The 12131-nt window shown below is 39.8% G+C and overlaps 1 protein-coding gene across 2 annotated transcripts in view; it reads left to right on the top strand.

Annotated features, from left to right (window-relative positions):
• Window positions 1-537: 537 nt before the first annotated feature.
• Window positions 538-12131, top strand: part of si:ch211-152f22.4 (zinc finger BED domain-containing protein 4) — a 186432-nt gene continuing 174838 nt past the window's right edge. For both annotated transcript variants that reach the window (XM_066663449.1, XM_066663446.1), the window contains exons 1-2: window positions 538-690; window positions 1102-1292. The gene's annotated coding sequence lies outside the window, so the exon portion shown is untranslated. The remainder of the gene's footprint in view (window positions 691-1101; window positions 1293-12131) is intronic.

Below are 12131 nucleotides of genomic sequence, written 5' to 3'. Positions count from 1 at the left end.
TATAAAATGGGTATAAAGCTGTGGAACTGACTATAAACTGTTACCACAGAAAAGGTTGGGTAACATCCTACGTGAGAATATAAATAAGAAAAATATTATTAATTCCTTGGAAAATGTATTCTCTGCATTAAACACATCTGTGGGAGTGAACACAAACAACTGGACCATTGGGCTGCACCCATAGCGCCTGGGAAGCCGTTGGGGATCAGGTGCCTTGCTCGACTGTGCTTTAGCTGTGGATGTTGAGGGAGGAGAAATCACTGCTCCTTCACTGTTTCAGTGACTCCCTACTAGTGCAAGAAATAAAATTTGACTGACACGCAAAAGAACCAATCACCAGTCTATTTTGGCATGACATGTAGAAGGAGGCAGATGAAATGTAAGCTTCAGAGGGACCCTAGTGATTCATTTGGGAATTGGTTTCAGCCTCAACCAAGCCCCGCCATTCTCCTCACCTGTGTTTAATTTCTAGCTCCTCCTATTAATTTAGTGTCACCAAGTGGATGTAATCAATGTTGCACAGTGTTTGTCCTTTCTGTTGACTTTCTGGATTCCCCTTAGCTTCCTTTTAGTTTCTCAAAAGCCATGTTTAAGAACTTAAATAAAATCCCATTACATCTGGGCTCCTCTTTTACTCCTCTAATGTTACAAGTGTTGTGGATCAGTGGGGAGTTTGTGATCAATAAGAAGGTAAACAAATATTAAAACTACACCACATTCTGGTTTGAGGCCTATAAACTTGTACAGCTGGGGTTTGAAAGATCAGACTGAAAATATGCTGTGAAATACGCTTCCAAAATTAAAATAAATAAATAAATTCAATTCAGATGGCAGTTGGAATCTGAATTTTAAAGTAATCTTTTGGCAAATGAGCTGTGTTTTTCTTGTACAAATAAACTATATACAGATGTGTCATTGTGGATATAAATATTTGTGCTATTTAATAAAGTTATTCATGTCTGACTCTCCAACTCTTCAAGGCCTAGTAACTGGTAAAAAGAGCAGTTACTACTTGTAGGATGTCAGAGCATTTAACAAACACTTTACACATTGATTGTGTGTTTATTATACTTTTTTTTTTTTTTGTCTGACTAATTAAAGCTGCAGTGGCTTCTCTGCTGGAAATGGAGGGCTGCTTGTTGTGTTAGAACTGAAGATGATACCAAACTTAATCTGGCTGTTAAGTGGATGGTGACATAAAGAAGACTGCAGTTATCTTCCTTTTCTCAGAAGTATTCCTGAGGACCCCTGGTTTTCACAGAAGGTGCAGCTGTTTAATTTCTTATATTTGGGTATGTAACATTCTTGCTTATTATAATTAAGTCTGAGTTGTTGGACCTGAAAGACCATGGTGGAGCTTGTTATAGCCTCCCAAACTTTTGATTTTGTTGTGCATTTGTTTGTCTATGAAACATATTTTATTATTGGTATAAACAGCTTTGTTTTGATTCATCGCTGAGAAGTAAATGTGTTTTGGAGGAAAAAATTGTATTTTTTGGGGATGCTCCAATAGAATGTATTTTGATGCTAATGCTAAGCTGATGATATGGTTGTGGTCACTACTGACATCAATAACACCTTTTTATTTATTTATTTATTTTGTCATTTTAAAATCTTCCCATCGTGCACAAAGCTGGAGGCTAACTAGCTTTGTTTAGGACCTAAACTTGGTGGGGGAGGGGGAGGGGGACCTGTGTATTAGATACAGTTCACATTAAGCTACTGGGATTACACCATGGATTGTTTATGGTATTTGGGTGCCATTTTCATCCAGTAAGATTATCAGTGTTAGTCATGTGACCCCATTTCTGGGTTCTTTCTGATGAACTCTCAATGGTATACAGCCCAGTTTGTGGCCCTCAATGCTCTGGTGGTGCATTGTTTTTGTGTACAGTGATTATCCACTAAGCTATCTGTTTGAAAAGGAGTTTTTTCAATATTTCAGTAATGACTGTTTGAAAAGAACAGACATGGCCCTGGTCATCATCTGTAACCAACGAATTTCAATGACCTTGAGTTTTTCTGGCCGGAGAGAGGGAGGATCCACCTGGCCAGTCTTGAGTCTCTGACAGCTGCCAGCAGAAGCTTTTTTTGTTTTTCTCAATCCCTCCCTCCCACTGTGTGTTATCAGGCAGATAAAGCAAGCAGGAAACTGTGCCCCAGGCCCAACGCCACTGAAGATGTTTGTTCTGTGAAAGGGGATTTTGTGCAGAAAGAAGGAGCCAGGGCTTTATGGTACCGCTGAGTTGCCCGGAGAGTGTTTTGTGAGTGTGTATTCAGCAGACAAGGACGTATTACCTTTCTTGCCTGAACAATAATTTTGTTGGGTCATCTGTACTGCTGGAGTTATTAATAGCTGGCCCTGTAGTGTGCCTGAGTTTGGAACAAGTGATTATCTTGTTGTCAGACAGCACTGTAAACTGCGCAGACTAATGGCATCTGCTCAGAGACACTCATTAATAACAAGCTGTCCGACATGTCTCTGCCCTTCTCTCAGGTTCTTGTCTGTGTTCATGGGTTTAGACAGGAAGTGAGGCTGGAGTGTGCTGGAGAAGACACGGGTTTGTATTTGTTTGGAACAAAATCTCATTGCTTTAGGTGTTGACATCATATTGGGTAGGGGTTTGGGGGTGACCATGCAGTTATGTTCACTGGAGGTCACAGGTCTGGTCTAGGTAATACCTCAGCCATCCAATGCCAGGAGTTCTGTAGCGCTTTTCCACTGCGTGGTACTTGCACTACTTAACTCCACTTTGCCCCCACCCCCTGTTCGAAATGTAGCTGCTGATATCACAAAACAGTCTCTATAGGGGAACAGTGGGCCTAGGAAGCATAAATGCAAAATGTGCATCTGTTGTTACACAATGAACAAAGTCTTCTTTTAACCCAAATATCAGCTGATGTGGCAGAGCTGGACAGTTTGTGTTCCTCTCCAATGTGCTAAACTGTTCTGTGTTGTTGCATCTGCACTTTAGAAAGAAGTGATGAAAGCATTTGTTTAACCCCACACTCTAGACCAGATATCTTTAAATTCGGACCTTGCATCCAGGATCAATGGGAATGGCAGGATGGTGTGACACTATACCTGGCCAGTCAGGTGCATTAGCAGTTGCCGCTATAGTGTTAAACCAGCTAGCCATTTTAAAATTGAGAACTGTAATTGGGATTGGTGGTAAAGGTTTCTGGCATAACAAATAATCTTTATACAGAAGTTAAGGATTAATCTGCGATTGTGGAGTCACTCAGCTTTGTGAGGAGTTTGGTGTGGTCTCCCTGTGTCTGTGTAGGTCTCCTCCCACATCCAAAACTGTGTTGATAGGTGGACTGGCTGTGACAATTGTCCTGAAAGAGAAACAGGGTGAAAGTGTGCTGCCCTGTGATTGGCTGGTGCCAAGTTATGTTTTGTAGAATACACCCTGGTGGCTGAGGTTACACTGGACCATTGCACAGTCCTGCACCTGGACCCAAAGTGCACTGGTAACTAATTAGAAGAGAAGTGATGTTTTGTGAGAGAGCTTGAAATAGACTGTGCTCCCATGAGTGGAGCTGGGTGATGCTGACTAAAGTGAGTGGAGCTGATGTGATGCTGACTAAAGTGAGTGTGAGTGTGTGCCGGGAAGAGCCTGAAATAGAAGACTAGAGGTATTAGACAGGGATACAGGGAGATTGAAATCCAGAGAGGTGAGTGTTGTGGAAGAGAGGGACACCTGGGCAAGACCGGACAAAGAAAAAAAAGTGGTGATGGCAGTAGAACAGTATTCATGAGAGAAAGAGAATAGGTTCAGAGTGCTTTTTAATGTTTTTCTTTCTCTCAGCTCATTCACTTCTCACGTTGTCCCCCCACCTTGTGGTTTTCTTTTTGTATTTTTTCCTCAGTATTTTTTCTTGCTCTGTGCCTTTTTCTCTCCATTTCTCTTTTGGTCTCTCACCCACTCCCCACTCCAAATCTGTGTTTTCAACTTTCTCTCTTCTATCTCCACCTCTCATCGCTCTCTCCCTCCCGTCTCTTTCTTTAAAGGGAATTCTTTAAAGTGCAGTGTCTATTATTGAAGATAAAGTGTGAATGCACTACAGTTTGGGGTGTGTAGGATCTCTCTATTTGGTTTAACTATGTGTTTTTTAAACCGGGTGTTTAAAGTTGTAGCTCCTTCAGTTGAACTAGTGTAGGTGAGTAATGCTTTTCTTGTGCACACACATCAATGAAGCAGTTAACTAGTCTGAATATTCACTGGAAAAAAATAAATAAATAAATTATTCACTTTTGTTCCCTCCCCTCTATTTTTCCAATATCTTGAAATGCCTCTACCTCATTTTTCTAAACACGTTTCTGCACTTTTCAACGCCATTTCTCCCACAAAAGTTCTAACAGACATCCCTCCAAAACATTACTGCACTCTTAAGAAAGGAGGACAGAGTTATCGGTTACACAACACAGGCATGAGACACATAAACAGTCCTTATCTGATCCACACAGGCCTCCAGCGAATTAAAGCCCAGACCTGAATTTAATCTATACATCTCTGAGAGATGATGTAATCTCCACAGGCCCATCCACTTCCTTTCTTCTCCCCGTGTTCCTCAGCTCTAAACGGACGCTTGTTTGGATTACGGCGCTCTGAAACGGCTCCTCTTTTGTATTTCTCCCTTTCCCTCAGGCCTTACCTCGATTTGATGAAGATTAAAGACATAAAGCCAGTGAAAATGTTTGTGTCCAGAGGGTGGTTTGAAATGTAACAGTAAAACATATGAATAGAAATAAAATCTGAAACGCTTGGTTGGAAAACTTGAAGCATTTTCTTAGATCATGTTTACTTCTTTCTGTCTTGGGTATTGTTCTCATTTATTTATTTTTTTAAATCTTTTAAGTTCATTATGTAGCTTTGTAATGAGAACACAAACAAATCTTAATCTAAAGGTCAGTTCTTATGAGCTCTGAAAGTCATTCCATAAACTGCAGTCAGTGTTATGTCCAAGGATACTCAGGTTTCTTTATGGGATGAATAAATGGAGTTGAAGTGTGAATACGTTCTGTGAACAAAGGTTTAAAACCCATTTCTTTTCCTTATGTATGCGTTTCCTCCAATGGTTCCTGTATCCCTTGTTCCTCCAGCTGTATGTTTTGTCATTTTCTCCCTCTTTGCATAAAATGACAACTGTTGTTTTGTATAGGGTGACCAGATCTGAGATCAGATATGAGCGCTCGCCTCTCGCTGCCGTTGTATTCTTAGCTGAACCTATGTGTGCTTTTAGGTCCTTTACACCTTTATTTGCTACACATGGGAAAACATGGGATTTTTTTTTTCAAGTCATCCGAAAACTTACATTTCCGTTTCGGCATAGCTGCTCGAGATGAGGGTGGGTACATGAGCTTTGCCTGAGGTAAACAAGGACTACTGACGTGCAGACTGACCAATTAAATGTTTACAGAGAAGGTTATCGATCAATAACGGTAGCTCTACAGTCAGACCGTCCAATCAGAAGATTTTAGGCTACTTCACCACGCCCCCTTCTCACTCAAGCGAACCAATCGGAGTAGGGGAGGGCGGGACTAGTTTGTGAATGAAATGCTTCTCCAAATTCTACCGAAGATCTATAAAAACAAAACCTAGTCTAAAAAGAGGACATGTCCAGGTAAAAGAGGATGTCTGGTCACCCTAATTTTGTAGAAGGAAGAAAAACCTTAATGGCAAGTGAGAATTCCATCAAGGAAAAATAAATGCTTTAGAACATTTGCACACCTAATAAAATGGCTTTGTATTTGCATATAACCTACATCCATTCTCTTATATACTGTAGATTACTAAGAATGCATCTTAAATCATATTTAAATACTTGTTAAATGATTGCTCACTACTCGTGTCTGTAGTAAACATGTACAAACAATGCTCAAACGGCGAGTGCTGTCGAGGGAATCGATGTGGGGTTAATTCAACACCCCAAATTAGCCTTTTTATTTTTGATTATTTAGGTGAGAGATTGATATTCTCGTTAGGTGCTTGAACAAAATTACCTACCGCCGCTCTTTCCTGGTTGGGCTTCAGTTATTTAGTATTCTTTTGTACATGTATGAAGAGTGAGTGGTCTGGGGCTTGAAAGTAGGATCCCCTTAGGCCCAAACACTCAGAAATGGCTCTGGTCGTTGCTATTGTTCTTATTTTATTTTTCCAAACCAATAATAACCGGATTATACTGCAGTCTAGATACAGCACTGGGAGCAATAAATCAGTGTCTGCTACAGAAAGAATGAAAGGAGGAGCATGTGTCCCAAAATGATGATCAAAAAAGTCTGAAAAAGTGGAGAGGTATTATATTCCTTCCAAAACCAATAAAGTGAAATCAGAATTTATAATGATGACTTTCACAAGACAATGGTATCCTTCATTTGTACCTCTTTAGATGAGTTAAGCTTTAGATTATACATGGTCATCAGGATATAATTCCCAATTTATAGCTGGATTTTATCCTGAGATGGGATTCTTTTCCACAGTTGTCATCTGTGGCCCTTCTCTGGTCTGGCTGAGAATAAGAGGAAGAGCAGAAACACACGCTGTCTGTCTTTGGCATTAGGCAGAGAGTATGAAAGGCTGATTGTGAGGAAAGTGGATGATTAATGTTAGGAGACGTCACTAAAAGGGACGGGTAGACAGTGACTGGACCATGAGGCCAACTAAAGATGTTTTTGAGCGCATAAATGATTTCCATTATGTAAGTTTACTCATTATTTTATTTATTTATTTTTTTTAAGTATGATGATTGTGTCGAGAAAATGTTGATGTTTTTAAGCGTTATTCATTAATTCAGTGCTGGAATGTGAACGTCAATCACATTTGTCATTGTTTCTTGTAGCTGTGACATCACACCTGAAACTGTGGGACACTTTAGTCGTCTAAATCCAGTCTGAGGAGCAAGTGAGGTCTGAATGACAGTCATTTGCACTAAAGTGTGCACACTTCCAAACTGTTACTGAACAGGGTCCAGATTTCCCTCTGGATCTCAGTGTCTAGTTAGACCATGCAGTCAAAACCAATGAGAGCAATTTTACACACACACACACACACACACACACACACACAGTTGTGTGTGCTTATATTAAAGTCATCTTTGTTTGGCCTCGTCCTGCCCCAGCACTGCATTAATCTCTCACTGGAGATCAGAGCCAAGTTCCTGGCCAGAGCTATCAGTGCTCTGCTGGCATTTCACGTGAGGTCAGATCAACACTGTATTTCCCCCAAAGAGAAGCTGGGTTTCTGCTGGATTGTGGCGACATTTTGCAGATCATACTCAAGCTGCAACTGTCCGATATATCAGTGGGACACTCAGATTTACGCCTCCCTTGGGAAAAACATGGAATGGCAGGAATTTGTAACTGTAAAGGAAAAAATGGTATGAAATGTCTGTAAAATAAATCACACTGCCATATATATGTGTGAATGTGTGATATTTTCCACAGGTGTGAGTGACTGTGTGATTGTCAGGAACCTTGTCCAGGGTGAGTTCCTCATGTCTTATGCATGTCTCTAACATTTAGCCATGTCCCTAAACAAGATGAAGTGCTCACTGAAAACGTATGTTAATGTCTTCATGACTAATCCTGAGAGGAGGAAACAAATGACTCTGCTATCAATTCCAAACTAGAATGATAAGAGTAAGACCTTCTTCAAAATGGAGAAGAAAAAGAAAGAGTTGTACCTTTTTTAAATGTGTGTTGTAAATAGTTTGGAAAGTTGTTTTTTTTTTTTTTTTTTTAATAAATATTCCATTCAATCTAAAACAAAACACAAAAACTGTGCATGTAAATCCAGACTCTTGGCAGGAAAAACATGGCTGTTCCTTGTTAGCTGATGTGTATGCACTACTTCAGTACAGCTACAAATGGTCAGCTTTGTGAGCAGAGGGTCGTGCAGATGATTTAAATATATTTTATAATTTAAAATAAAAAGGTTAGCTTTGATCAAAAGTGGTCAAGGCCAAATATTTATTGGCTAACACAGTTCTGTATTAAACTTCAGTGTCATGAAGAGGGTGCATTGTTTGAGCATAAACACACACTCACCCCAGCAATGTACAGCCGAAGTTCAAAGCCTATGTTAATGTGATTTAGCAGAGATGGACTACACACAATCAACACTAACAGCCATTTCCAGTGCTGATTAAGTACAGACCTGTTCTGAAATCAGTCCTGCTTACAGCAAAGTGTCTTGAGAAACTTTGCATGTTAAGCTGAATCTTAAAGAAACACTAGGTAAGGTTTGGAATTTTAGCTCATTGACTCCCCCTGTAGCTGCAGAATACAACTCACTTTAACAACACTGTCCTGTAATGGGGAGAACAGGGCTGCTGGGCACTGCAGAAATTGCACTATAAATTCCTGGAGGAGTCTAGGAAGCCATACACCCCCCCCCCCCCCAGCTTTTTTTTTTGTGGTTAGGTGAGCATCAATTACATTAAAGCACTACCTTTAAGGTAAACATACCTAATTTTGCTTTAATGATCCTGGTGAAATACACCATCTTTTAAATGAGCGATTTGTAAAACTTACAGCACGTGTTTTAAAATGCGAACTACAAAACCGATTCAAAACAGTGGAGAGTTGTTTGGTCCCACTTCAAATGGTTCCATATAAGAACCTTGTTGTTGTTGTTTGCTAAATGCTTGCCAGCCATTCTCCATTTCTCTTTAAGAGCTGAAGATAGTGCTAGATTTGAAACTCTGATAAAGAAATGTAATATCCACCCACAAGTAAAATGAAATCTAGTGTGGTTGTCAGTGGTCATGACGCAACAGACAGACATGGGAGTCACTCTCAGTGTTTCGCAGGATCTCACAATACAGTTTATGTATAAAACTAAATAACTGTTTAATGTAAGGTTAATGTGGTTAAATGTAAGACGCCAAAATATTCTCTCTGATCCAAACCAGAGATTCAGAATATTTTTAGCCTTGTTCTGAGTTTCATCACTCCTTATGGTGCTTAATCAGTTCCGGCCTCTACGTTGATGTAGCAGAATTAGCATCGTTATTCATGATCCGAATGTCTGCACCTATTAATACAAAACATGGAGAATATAAGTGAGGTATTGTAGCATGGTGAACAAAGGTGAATTTCTGTCTGCTTCATGAAAAGTTCTCTACATGCCAGAGATATCTTTGCTGTTTGGCCATGGTCTGAGTCATGAGCACCTCAGTCCACATACTTGTCCATGTGCTACGCTTGTTACTGGAGGCGTTCAATAAAGGGCCATTTTGATGCCGCTGCCTCTGTTTACGTGAACGGCACCTTATGTGTAACGTTAATTTATTAGGACGTGCAAAACCTGTGCACCAAAAGGACGCAGGATGCACAGTCATCATGCGTGTGTGTAGCCAACAAGTATATCTCTACTCTTGAATGTTTTAAACAGTGTATTGTGGCTTCCATTATTAATGATCAATTATCGCAACCAAAAATGACTTCATACTCGTTCTGTCCCAAACATTTAGATCATTCTATCAATATTACAGACCTTGTTCTATGTAAATTCAGAAGAATATTATTAATATTAAAATATGTATTCAGAGCAGTTAAATTTTCTGTGGCACAGTCATTGCTGGGTGAGGAGTAATAAAGCAATAAAAGAGATTTATTTAACTCAGTCACTAAGTGTGTTATATGAATTAAGTCATAACTAGGTTCATTTTCAAGAGATGGAGGGTATTTTGAGTATAAATAACTTCAGATTTAAACCAGCAACCAGAAAACAACCTTGAGACAGTTTTGCTGCTGGAGCAACGGTGCCCTTATGAATATTTTCTGGATTGAATACTTCCTTCAACCAAAAAAAAAAAAAAAAAAAAAAAAAAGGTCGTAAAAATGAACCATTGGCTATTCTTCCCCTTTCAGTTTTTAAATTCCATCCCCAGAACCCCTCTGGAATCTGTTTCCGTCCCCAGTTTTAATGGCAGGAGAACAGAAAGGATGGAAATGGAATATGGTGAATTCCAAAAGTGGAATGTGGAGCTCCTTCCTCCTTTGGGTGTGGGATTGTGGCGATGCTCTGGCCGTGACTAAAGCTTTACTTGTCCTCTCGCTGGATTTGACTTGATGAAGCTAGTCTTTCCATTTGGAGTTTACAAGCATCAAGAGAGGGCGTCTTTTGAATGTGGCTCATGTGAAACAATGTAAACGTTTGTATGAAGAGGGTGTGAGCGTGAGCTACAGTTTGTGTTGGCTAGAAATTCCAAATTACTGTAAATGACTGTAGATATCTCCTCAACATAAATACGCATGTGGTGTTTATTGCACTGCCCCATCCCGTGAATTATTGGCAGTGTCCACACCTTTGCTGCAATATGTGAGAGAAGCTGGATTTGAGTAATGGGACTATGGTTGAATGGGCTGTGAAACACTTGCTCTCAACACACACACACACACACACACACAGCCCATATTTATGGAGTGTGACTGCTTCAGCTGCTGATGGACTCCTGACCTCCTCCCATCCCTCTCTCCATCATATCACAGATGAACAGTCTTGGAGGAGAACATTAAAAGCCCAAAGCTCTTATAGCAGCTTACAACAGCCTGTGCTGGCCAGCATCACTCTGTCTGAGGGTCTCTTTCTCTTTGATTTTGTGTAGACTCCATCATCCTTTACTTCTTTGACCTGGACTTATTCATTACTGCCATAAGCAAAAAAAAAATAAAAAATCACTTGTGTACTCTTTGGTCATTTATTTTGGAGATTTGGAGCTCACCAACCTACACATAGTGAAACAAAATCACCCAGTCAGCGTTTTGAGCTCTTGGGATATGGGATAAAACAAGTTGATCAAGTTTTGTGCTGCTTCCAACATCAAGTGCAGACCTTTAAGAATTGCTCCACGCCCTCACCAGCACCTCTCCAATCAGAGCGCTGGACCAGGATTTTGAAAACAAAGATGAAGATAAAAGAAGTAAAATGGACAGAGTGCAGAGAAATGAGAGCACTGAATTTAAACAGAGAAAATGAGAATAGGGAAAAGAACAGAGCAAAAACGGCTAAAAAAAACAGACCATCGCCTCCTCACTTCACTGCTGTGCTGTTGGGTTTTTTCCATGTGGTATTTTGGCCATAGCAGGCCATGAACATGAACCCAGAACTGTGTTCCCATGTGGAAAACGAAGAGAATGTTGCCTCTTAAAAGAACATACACCATTTCTCTTTTTACTTTGCAGCAGTGAAATATAGACGAACTACACAAAGATGACTGGTTTTTAGACTGTTCACACATGGCTTTCAACATTCACAGTCCAGTACAAACATTACCTGCATTTGTAGAGGCTTTGTGTGGCGTTAATTAAAATACAAGTCAAAGAGGATATACATAATCCATATTTCTCTTTATTGGGACGTGCGGTCCAAGCTGTTTTGTAACTGTTTGTATGTTTTAATATTTTCAGTAAAATAATAAACCAAAGCTTTGAGTCGTATAGCAGCTGAAACCTATCCCAGGAAGCAATGGATGTTGGTGCCTATAGCGAGAAGATTTATTTCGATTCAGAATTTTTGAAGAATGGATCCAGGAATAGAGTTAGATTGAGAGGGTGATGAATGGTGTGGTTCTTTGAACGTGTGGTAGGGGTTTGTTGACACATAAAAAATGGATTAGTCTGGCTTTCTTCAGGAGTGATGGATAATGTGACACATCAGATAAATAAAAATCCACCGTGTGCTCGAGATTTGATATTTATTTGGGCAGATGTGGACCACAACACACACAGCCCACTTGGCCATACACCATTAACAACAGGGGAACATTTTTGGCATGGGCATGATTATATCTCAGTTATACCATCTAAGAGATGAGCTTTTCATCTTTTAATATGTAAATATATCTGATTATCATGATTGATTGATGCTGTGGTTCTCCATCTATCCCTGTTCTGAAGACCTCATCCTCTGCCCAGGATTACTGGAACATACTTTATCCCACTGGCCAAATTACACTCATTTAGGGCTTAATCTGTAGAAAAACAAAAGAATTCAGAACTTATTTTTATTTCCTCCACTCTCCCTTATACAAAGAGTAAAAAATATTAATAAAAACAGTCCAACCAAAATATGATACTTTATCTTTAATAAAAGCAATACCTCGAACTTAAGGTTCAGTTT

Source organism: Hoplias malabaricus, chromosome 3, assembly GCF_029633855.1.
Source record: "Hoplias malabaricus isolate fHopMal1 chromosome 3, fHopMal1.hap1, whole genome shotgun sequence".
In the NCBI taxonomy this organism is placed as follows: domain Eukaryota; kingdom Metazoa; phylum Chordata; class Actinopteri; order Characiformes; family Erythrinidae; genus Hoplias; species Hoplias malabaricus.
The sequence above is the reverse complement of the archived record's forward strand: the minus strand, read 5'-3'. Positions and strand labels throughout refer to the sequence as shown.